The 8,933-nt window shown below is 37.9% G+C and overlaps 1 long non-coding RNA gene across 1 annotated transcript; it reads right to left on the reverse strand.

The window, feature by feature from the left end:
* Window positions 1–934: 934 nt before the first annotated feature.
* LOC131578551 (uncharacterized) lies at window positions 935–8,226 on the reverse strand. The gene is made up of 3 exons (XR_009277522.1): window positions 8,142–8,226; window positions 6,582–6,622; window positions 935–1,001 (listed from the first exon to the last, which is right to left on the reverse strand). It is a non-coding gene; the product is annotated as an uncharacterized LOC131578551 (long non-coding RNA).
* Between the last annotated feature and the right edge of the window lie 707 nt (window positions 8,227–8,933).

Raw genomic sequence — 8,933 nt, forward strand, 5'->3', positions numbered from 1 at the left:
TTCTAATTCAAACTTGTAAACATAAATCAAAGCAATTTGTTCCATGTTTTCTCCTCTCAGTCTGCAAATGTCCCTTCTCTTCACTAGGATTCTACTCTGTGGTAGTAAAACCACAAGTAACCTTACGCCAGCAACCACGAGTTAAGAACAGCCTTTTCTGCTAGGTCTGGAGAATGAAGTAGCAAATACGTGCATTTAGCACTAGAATTATTTTGCACAAAGTACAAATGCTTGAGGAGTCTTTTATTTGGTAGGGTACTATAATGTCCTTGGTAGATCAAATTCTCCCAGACTGAAAATGTACCAAACTGATGTTAAGAAAATATTTAATGAGCACAAAGGTCACTAATTTTTCTAATTTCAGAACACCAATTGGTCATTTGGCAGGTTCCTTCAGAAGATTAATGAGGCATCAAACAATCTCTAAAAGAAGTAAGAAAAATTACTGAACCTTTTAAGCCTTTGTATTATACACTTGGTTTCATATACCGAAATTGTGTTTCATATTATATGGCTTCTCTCATTTCATTTGTCAAATTATATTTTTTTTCTGTAACAGAATCTGACCTAGGCATATGACAGAACATTGCTACAAGTTTTACACAGATCTTGCAATTTATCCAGGCCTGCTGAAAGTGAGCAATACATCAAATGACACTCTATGATACTGGTACCATACAACTCACTCACTCTGCTATTTTATCTCCTCCCTCCACCCAGGAACTGTAATATGTCACCAAGAAAGAATATGCTACCCAAAAATAAACAGAAATACTTAAGCTAGTCAGTAAAACAGAATATTTCAGATCAGCATTATATGTGAAACAGCTCCCCAGTGTTCACATTACTCTATATTCTGTTTCTGAATATGAGAATCGTGACTGTCAAACCAAACCTCTTCAGAGGTAACTCAGGGAAATTTCCAGCAGGGCTTCTTAAGACAGGCAAGGTCAGAAGTCTCCAGCTCAGAGGACTGACATCTTCAGTAGTACCACACTACCCTGCAGACCCAACACAAAGACCCCTTAATATTTGCCATTTCTCTCAGGGGAATTAAAAAAAAAAAAAAAATACATTTTTAACAAAAATAAACTTTATATATATATATATATATATATAATATATAAATTATATATAATGGGAATGATGATTGTCAACTGGGAATTAAAAGTTGCTTTTCCTAAAAAGTAGTATTGAGAGGCAGCATTCTCATGTCTCATTGGTCAGTCTGTCAGGACAGCTGGTTTCAGGAAAATCTGCTCATTTCATGAAAATCAGCTCACTTTTTTCCTAGGTTTGTTTTTTGGTTTTTGGGGTTTTTTTATTGGTTTTTGTTTTGGTTTGGTTTGTTGGTTTGTTGGTTTGGTTTGGGTTTGTTTGGTTGTTTTTTCCTTAAATATTGTGGCTCTCAAACCAGTAACAGACCTAACTTGACTTTCTGCTTTCTTTTGCTGCTTTGTTTTTTAGCCCCTTACATGCAGGTGGTGGATTCTGTTTTCCAGCTGAGGTAGACCCTCCTCTTTGACAGATCTTCAGGCACTCTGTGTCTTGTGTTAATGAGCAGCAGGAGTTTCAGATCAAGGCATCAAAAGGAAAATTATCGCAGAATATTATACTGCAAGGTGTCTCCAAAGCAGCTTTCCCTTTGAGTTTCAATGACCTCAGCTAAGCAACATTTGTACAGTTCAGCTTGGGACAAGAGAAACATTGATTTTCTGGACAAGTCTTTCAGATAAAAACCACACATGACTCCAGACAAGGACTTTCCACTGACCAAGAGCTCTGTTTCATCACATCCAATTTCCATGACCTTATCTAGAAAGATTTAGAGGGCATCTATGTCTTGCCTATGACTTAACCCTCGAGTCTGACTCAGAATCCAAGAATTTTTCTTCTCTGTTTCCATTTCCTGCTTAATTTTGAGAGGCCAGCATGGAGTCCCTGTAGAACAAGGCCCACATATATCATGTGCTTCCATCCTGACCACTGGATCCTGCTGCCCTCCCTTCAGAGTAAATTCTGTTGAACAGCTGTAGGGAGGGTTGTCTGCTTTTTAAAAAATAAAAAGCAGTTCTAGGCAAAGAGAAATTTCATACAGCTATGATCAGAGACAGCTAGGAAGGCTTACAGAAAATTCTGGGGTTCACAAGCTGCATGGTCTCTTTCTTAGTGGCATAACCACTCAACAACTCACTGCTCAGAGGAAAAAAAATTGCAGTTACTGAATCATCTCAGAACAAAGATAAAACTTCCTCAACTTTATGCCTTTGCTCTTATTTTAGCAATGGTGCACAACCACCATCCTTCTATTCCAAATTATGTCCAGAGAACAGGCATAGGAGCCTGGGATACTCTTTTTCCTTTATCCCACTTTTTTATGTAAACAGACAAGAGTGTGTAAAATTGTGGTATCTCAAATGTTTGGGATTTTTTCATGTTAGCCAGTTCCTAGCCCTATGTACAGTTCACAAAGAGCCTCAATTTAAGGCCAGAACTACAAATAGCTGTGTTTCTAATAAAACTTATTTTTCTGGGAGTGTTTTAATGCTGGGAACTCGAAGGGGTTAAATAACTGTTAAATACTGGGTGTCTTCGAAGTGTACAAGGAGTTTCCTAAAGTTTTTGATCCTGGTTCCTGCAGGATTTACTGAGACCAAACATATAATATTTGTAATGCAATTTTGTGTTCTTACAGCAAAGCCTGCTGCTGGACTCTTGATTCAAATAGCACTGGATGAGGCCCTGAGCACAACAAATGTGGCTCAAATCACTGAAAATCACATCTAACAAAGGTCAAATATACTTCAATTATCTATGTGTGTATCCTCCTATTTTTCTGCCCTTCCAATGATTATGCCTAGGCCGCTACATAACCCTTCCAAACTAAGAATTCCCATTCTATCTCGCAACATTCCCAAACACCTGCATCTTCTGCAGGCTCTTTTCCTGAGTATGAAGATCAGATTAAATTACTTTCTCTGTTTTATGGGGGTAAAAGTGATCACAGAGCAGTCGCTCAAGTTTTTTGCTTCAAGTCCATAGCAACACTTGGGAATAAAACATCTGATCTGTCAATCTCCCACCTACTGAATGACAAGACAAATAATCATGAATTAATAGCAAGCTAAAGACTTAAACATTATTTATTTCATCTGCTGACTTAGGGCATGATTGTTCTCCAACAGAAATTAATGGTAAACTCCCTTTGAGTTCAACAAGAGCAAGATTAAATTCCTGGTTTCTTGCCTCCCTATAGAAGCTGACAAATCATAAAAGTTAAATGACTATTTTTCACTTAGGAATAATGGTGGAAAAAATGCACACAATAGTTATTCCGTATTTCCTTTCCCATTCTTTGACCAGGCTTCTGATTTTCACTTCAAAAACTTAACAGAATAAACAAACACCAAAAAAAAAACCCCAAGATACAGTAAAAGCCTGACCAACACAGAAAGTTTGTCTTTACAAAGCAGACACATTTGAATTTTGGATACTTTTAAAATCACATTAACTGAATTGCAAACCATTTACCCCCTCCACTGTCACTTCCCTCACCCCCCCTTTTTCACATGCACATACTGTGGGGGCTGCCAAAACAGAACATCCCACTGAACTTGGCAATTGGCAGCTGTGATCAATCACTTCATAAAATCCTATGTGTCAGCTAGAAACCACTTGTATTTCTTAAGCAAGTCAATCTGCTAAACAGTTTAAGTCATGAATCCATTCAAACGGCTAGGAAAACAAATTCATTTGGATGAAACGTTTCTTTATGCCTGATTTTCTTCTTATTTTTTTAATTTTTTTTGTCCTAATGGTTAATATTAGAGTAGAAATTCCTGTCTGTCACTGTGAGAAGCTGTTTGCACATTCCAGTGTAGGTGTACTGGTTAATGGAGGAGATCTTTTCACTTACTGGTGAAGCTCACCACAGGTGTCCCTGGCCATTACAGAAGTTACCAACTTTTTTCAGACAATTAATCTGACCTAAATATGAAGTGAGTTATCAAAAAAAAAAAAAAAAAAAAAAAAAGGAAAGCAAACATCTCTCCATAGAAACTGAGCATCAGACAGAATTGTTATTACCAAACACAGCCCTAAACAAATGAGACAGTTTTTAACCCTAGGCTGAACTTTTGTGGATTAACATCTGCACGGAAAGTCACTCTTTCCATAATTATTTTCTCTTTAAAAACAACATTTCAATGGATTTCTTTGGACAATTTGCTCATTATTGAGACTGTATATTCTACTCTCTGCCCCTAGATAGTCCTATTAGCATAATGTGATTTTTTAACTCTGTGCATACTTAATCTGTCCCATGAAAATAACAGGTTTTCTACTCAACCATCTGGATAAATCAAAATTGAATAATCTTATAAAATGCAGATCAAACATAAAACTTAAAGGAAAAAAGCACACTGAAGAGACAAAGAAAGAAAGGAAGAAGCCAACTGTGAAAAAGTGAGGATAACAAAGACATGACTCATTGGAGTCATAGGTCTTGAATGAGTAAAGAGGCCTGTGCAACAAATCTACAGTTAAACCTGATCACAAAAGGACTTCTACTCCCTTGACTGCATTGTGATGCCTCTTACAAATAGAATAATAAAGCAGAAGCTTGCCTCTTCAAACATCATTCACTCCTACAGCCATGCATGGGAACTAGCTCATTCTCTAAGAACATAACCATTACAAAGTAAAATAATAAAACATGTTTCCAATCACAACCTGAGGGAAAAGTATATGGTGTTTTGCACATTTTTACTGTAAAATGAGAATACAGTGAAAGGTACCTTCTTAGGGTACAATGACATATTTCCTTTCTCACCTAGACCAATAAAAGCATGTAATGCAAGCAGGGTGTCACACCTCACAGGTGTCTGTCCATTTGAAAGTTGCTCTGAGGCAGCATCAAAGACTGAGTTAATTTGTCTTTACGAGATTGTGCATTCTGTTAGGCTTCTAAATTTGTCATCTAATTAGTGTCTGCTCAGAGGGGCTTTTTATCAGATTGGACTTTGGCAGGGAAAGGATTTTAAATGTCAGATTCATTTCCAACTTACTGACAGAGAAATTTTGAGTTTTCCTGGTATGAACAGGAAAAAAAAGCAATTGGCAATAGCTAACCACTAGTTTCAACAGCAAGGATGGGAACATAGCTGTTTCCTGATGCAGAAGGTGGCAGTTGTTGTGGCTTGATGGTATTCCATCACTGTGATAGTCTTTGAGGAAAACTTCCAAGCAAAGGCTTGAAATTCATCGCCACTTAAACAAGACAGTTTCTCTTTCCCCACATCATACTTTTTATTGTACCTTAAGATGGCTGCTCACCACTGAGAAATGAAAACTGCTTCTGGAAGGTGAAAATAATAGCTTTGAAATGCAACTGGGTCATAGATTTTCTTGACTCTCATATATTTGATGCATTTTATATATTTCAATTTAATATCTCATATATTTCATATATTTGAGTTAGGATATAGGAGTTTCTCTCTGGCTTGTACAAGACATCTGTGAAAAAGCAGAATATCACTTCCACAGAGCTTAAGCCTTCTCACCTGTACAATGAAAGTAGCAGCCAATATAGCCTTCTCATAACTGGATGCTGAAATCAGTTTCAAACATCACAAATTTAAAAGCTGGGGGTGTGGGGCAACTGCCTTGCTAAGAACTGCAGCTGTTGCCTCCTTAAATACTGTCACATCAGCTCAGGGTTGAAGCTCAAAGGTGAGCTCAGCTCAGAGTACATGAACAAGGTGCCTGAATTCTGTTCACAATCTGATCCTGGTCTCATGTGCCTTGGACTCTTAAGTCTGCTCTGGACTTCTAATTGGAACTTGCCATCAATTAATTGGTGCACATTGTGTTCAGGCACTTGACTGGGGACAGGGGAATGAGGGGAGAAAGCAAACCGAAAAAAAAAAAGACACTGATTTTAGCTGTAGTAGATAACAGATGAGTGAGCCATCAGCTCTAACTGGAGAGCTCCTTGGAGCGTAGATGATTTACTACAATGAAAAGTTAACTCCTACGTGGGTAAGAAAGCCTGCCTTTAGGCACCTAGAATTCAGAAGGTTTGTCTGTGAGGCAGAAGTACAAGACTTTTTTAATGTATGTAAATGAGACTACTTCCAGAATACTTCCACAGGCATATTCAGTCTGTCACAGAGCACGGGGGCCTATGGACTACAGTACAGGTCATAAGTACCAATTTCACTTCCATATGAACCAAGGCAAAAGAAAAACTTCCTTTTTTACCCTTTTCACACAACAAAATCTATGTATATTCTGAAATAAGAAGTGTGTTTATCCAATGTACGTACTTATCCACAGTATTGAATTTATACTGCAGCTTTTTGGTCTCAAAAAATGTTAATGGCTATCAAGAAATCCAATATACCTGGCCCCATTGTCCACATTGCCCAGCAATTCATTTGAGAAACATAACATAGAGGACTTTTCTAAACCATACCTTACAGATGACTCCTTGGAATTCCTTACCCACAATCCCACTCATTTCTGAGAAGGACATACATGAATGTGAAAAGACTGTCAAAGTAAAAGCAAATTGTCATTACCTAGCTGAGCTTCAGGAAAGCTCCAAGGAAACAGAGATGTCCTATAAAAAAGAAAAACGAGAAAAGCTTAGAAAATTTCCTATCATTGAGAAAGTAATCCTTCAAAGGAGGGTTTCAAGATAATTATGAATGTGAGAGGTTATTTGCAGAGTAACACTGCTGCTCTCTGCTCATCTCATCATTGTCTTAGTACACAATATTTTTTAAGATTAATGAGTTTATCTGGGCTGAGAGATATACAAAACAATACTTATTCTCCCATGTCACAGCAAAGCATAATGAAGAAAAATGTTAGGGGAGTGAGACATTCCCAAACACAGAACACAGAAAAAAAGAGGAAATAGGAGACCTGTAAGTCAGAAAAAGTTTCTCAAAGTTCAATGCAGGAGAGAAGAGAGATTTTAGGGATGCTAGAACCTCACATTCAACACAGCCAAAGGCAGTGAAGGCAACCTGAGCTGGACAAGACTCCATGGCCTTCTGACCTTTAGCTCCTTGTCCCTAGCAGATTTCAGTGAAAATGTGTGTGACAAAAAAAAAACAAAAAAACACTGAGAGCTTTATAGCTACTCAGGAAACTCATTGTCATCATCATCTAACACTCTTTTATACTTAAAAGCTGAGCTGAAAACAGAGAAATATCAACCATCTGTAGAATCAGGACCCATCTCCTCTACCATGACTTAGCTAATACAGGCAACATTCAAAACTTTAGGACTGTAATCAGGCTTCTGTTGAACCAAAGCTATTTCTCCAAGGTAAAAAGGCTGTTTATGGCCAATGGCAATTTAGAGTACAATAAAGCCAAATCCTAGATTTCAGGTCAGTTTCATAACACACTAATTTTAAAGGTGGTGCCCAGACTCTCATTTAGAGAAAAAAAACTAGCAATGACTGAAGCTACCCTGAGAATTCTAGAAATCCTAATGGGAATTGCTAACTTCACACTTTTGACAAATTACCAAAGGCAAGGCACCACCTGTGTTCATATATGCTGTGTAGCTCAGTTCAGTCAACACATTCAGAACCCTGGAGTTAGAGAATGTGCTTAACTGGTTTATTTCAGTTAGGCTTCTACTGGGCACTTCAGTGCCCACTCTATTTCTCCATCTAATCATGCCTCTAAAAACTGCTTCAAAAATGTATGAAATTTCATTCAGCTGGAAGAGGGTGAGTCCCACAGTCTTGAGGTGCAGACACACCCATAAGGTACTGTGTAGCAGGTTCCTACTCCATGGAAAATGCAGAGTCATTTAAAGGAGCTAATCTTTAAAACTTACACAGTTCACAGTATAAAACAGCTCATGTTGCAGCTAACCAGACAATAACTTGCTCACAGAGCTATTCCCTGAATTTAAACAGGATCCATCCAGCAGGTGAGATGCCAGGTAATAGTACCACAAGCACAGGCAGCATTTCTCAAGACAAAGATGCTGAACCTCCCCCAGAAAATCCAGCAATCCATATACAAATGCTGTAAGATCCTGCTCAAACAAAATACATGCTTTGAAACACATTTCAAAGGGTGTCTATTTAGACATTCTCCTGTGTTGCAATTACCTGCTCTCTGAAGTTGCACTCTGTACCTTGAGTAGAGAGGTACTTCTGGAGGTGTAGTGAGACTTCCACAGTGCACTGAAACCACACACAGCATCAGTATCACGTTCTGTTTGAAAAAAGCAGAGAGAAGAGACCTTCTCTGGTGCAAGGCCAAGCACAGTGAGCCACTGGCTACATTTCTTACATAGGAGGGAGGAGCCCTTTCCTCCAACAGGACCCATGAAGCTACATCTGGGAAATACCTATGGAAAGTTTCACAGAACCACAAAATCTCAAAAGGTAAAGAACATCGTTTATTTTTGTAAAAACACACATTGATGGTATTTCTAATAACCCACATAGCACATGAGTGTATTGTCCCATTTATATTCCTTCAGCAACCACTTCACATTGCTCAGGTCATTGTTTATACTGTCTGTGGGTAGTGAAATACATTTGATCCAGAAAAGGTTTCCTCAAGTTAAAAGTTATCCCCTAAAGGTAGTTGGAAAGGTAAAATTTTAGTACAGTGAGGCATTGTATCATGTGGCTTTTAAAAATTAAAATAAACAAGAAAACCTATACAAAGAGGACTGTCCTAGAAAGAGATTGATTATCTCATGGAATTGCAGCCTTCCAAAGAGACAAATCCTGGATTTCCAACTCAATTTCACTGAATCCACTGACAAACTCAAACAAGACTCACTTCAGAGAAATCAAAACAGACTGATTTGACTGGCAGTCTCTGATGATAAGTACAGCTGTGAAGTTAAAAATTTTAAAAAACTTTTCTATGTCCATACAAGTTTAGCA

The sequence above is a fragment of the Poecile atricapillus genome, chromosome 4 (assembly GCF_030490865.1).
Source record: "Poecile atricapillus isolate bPoeAtr1 chromosome 4, bPoeAtr1.hap1, whole genome shotgun sequence".
NCBI lineage: Eukaryota > Metazoa > Chordata > Aves > Passeriformes > Paridae > Poecile > Poecile atricapillus.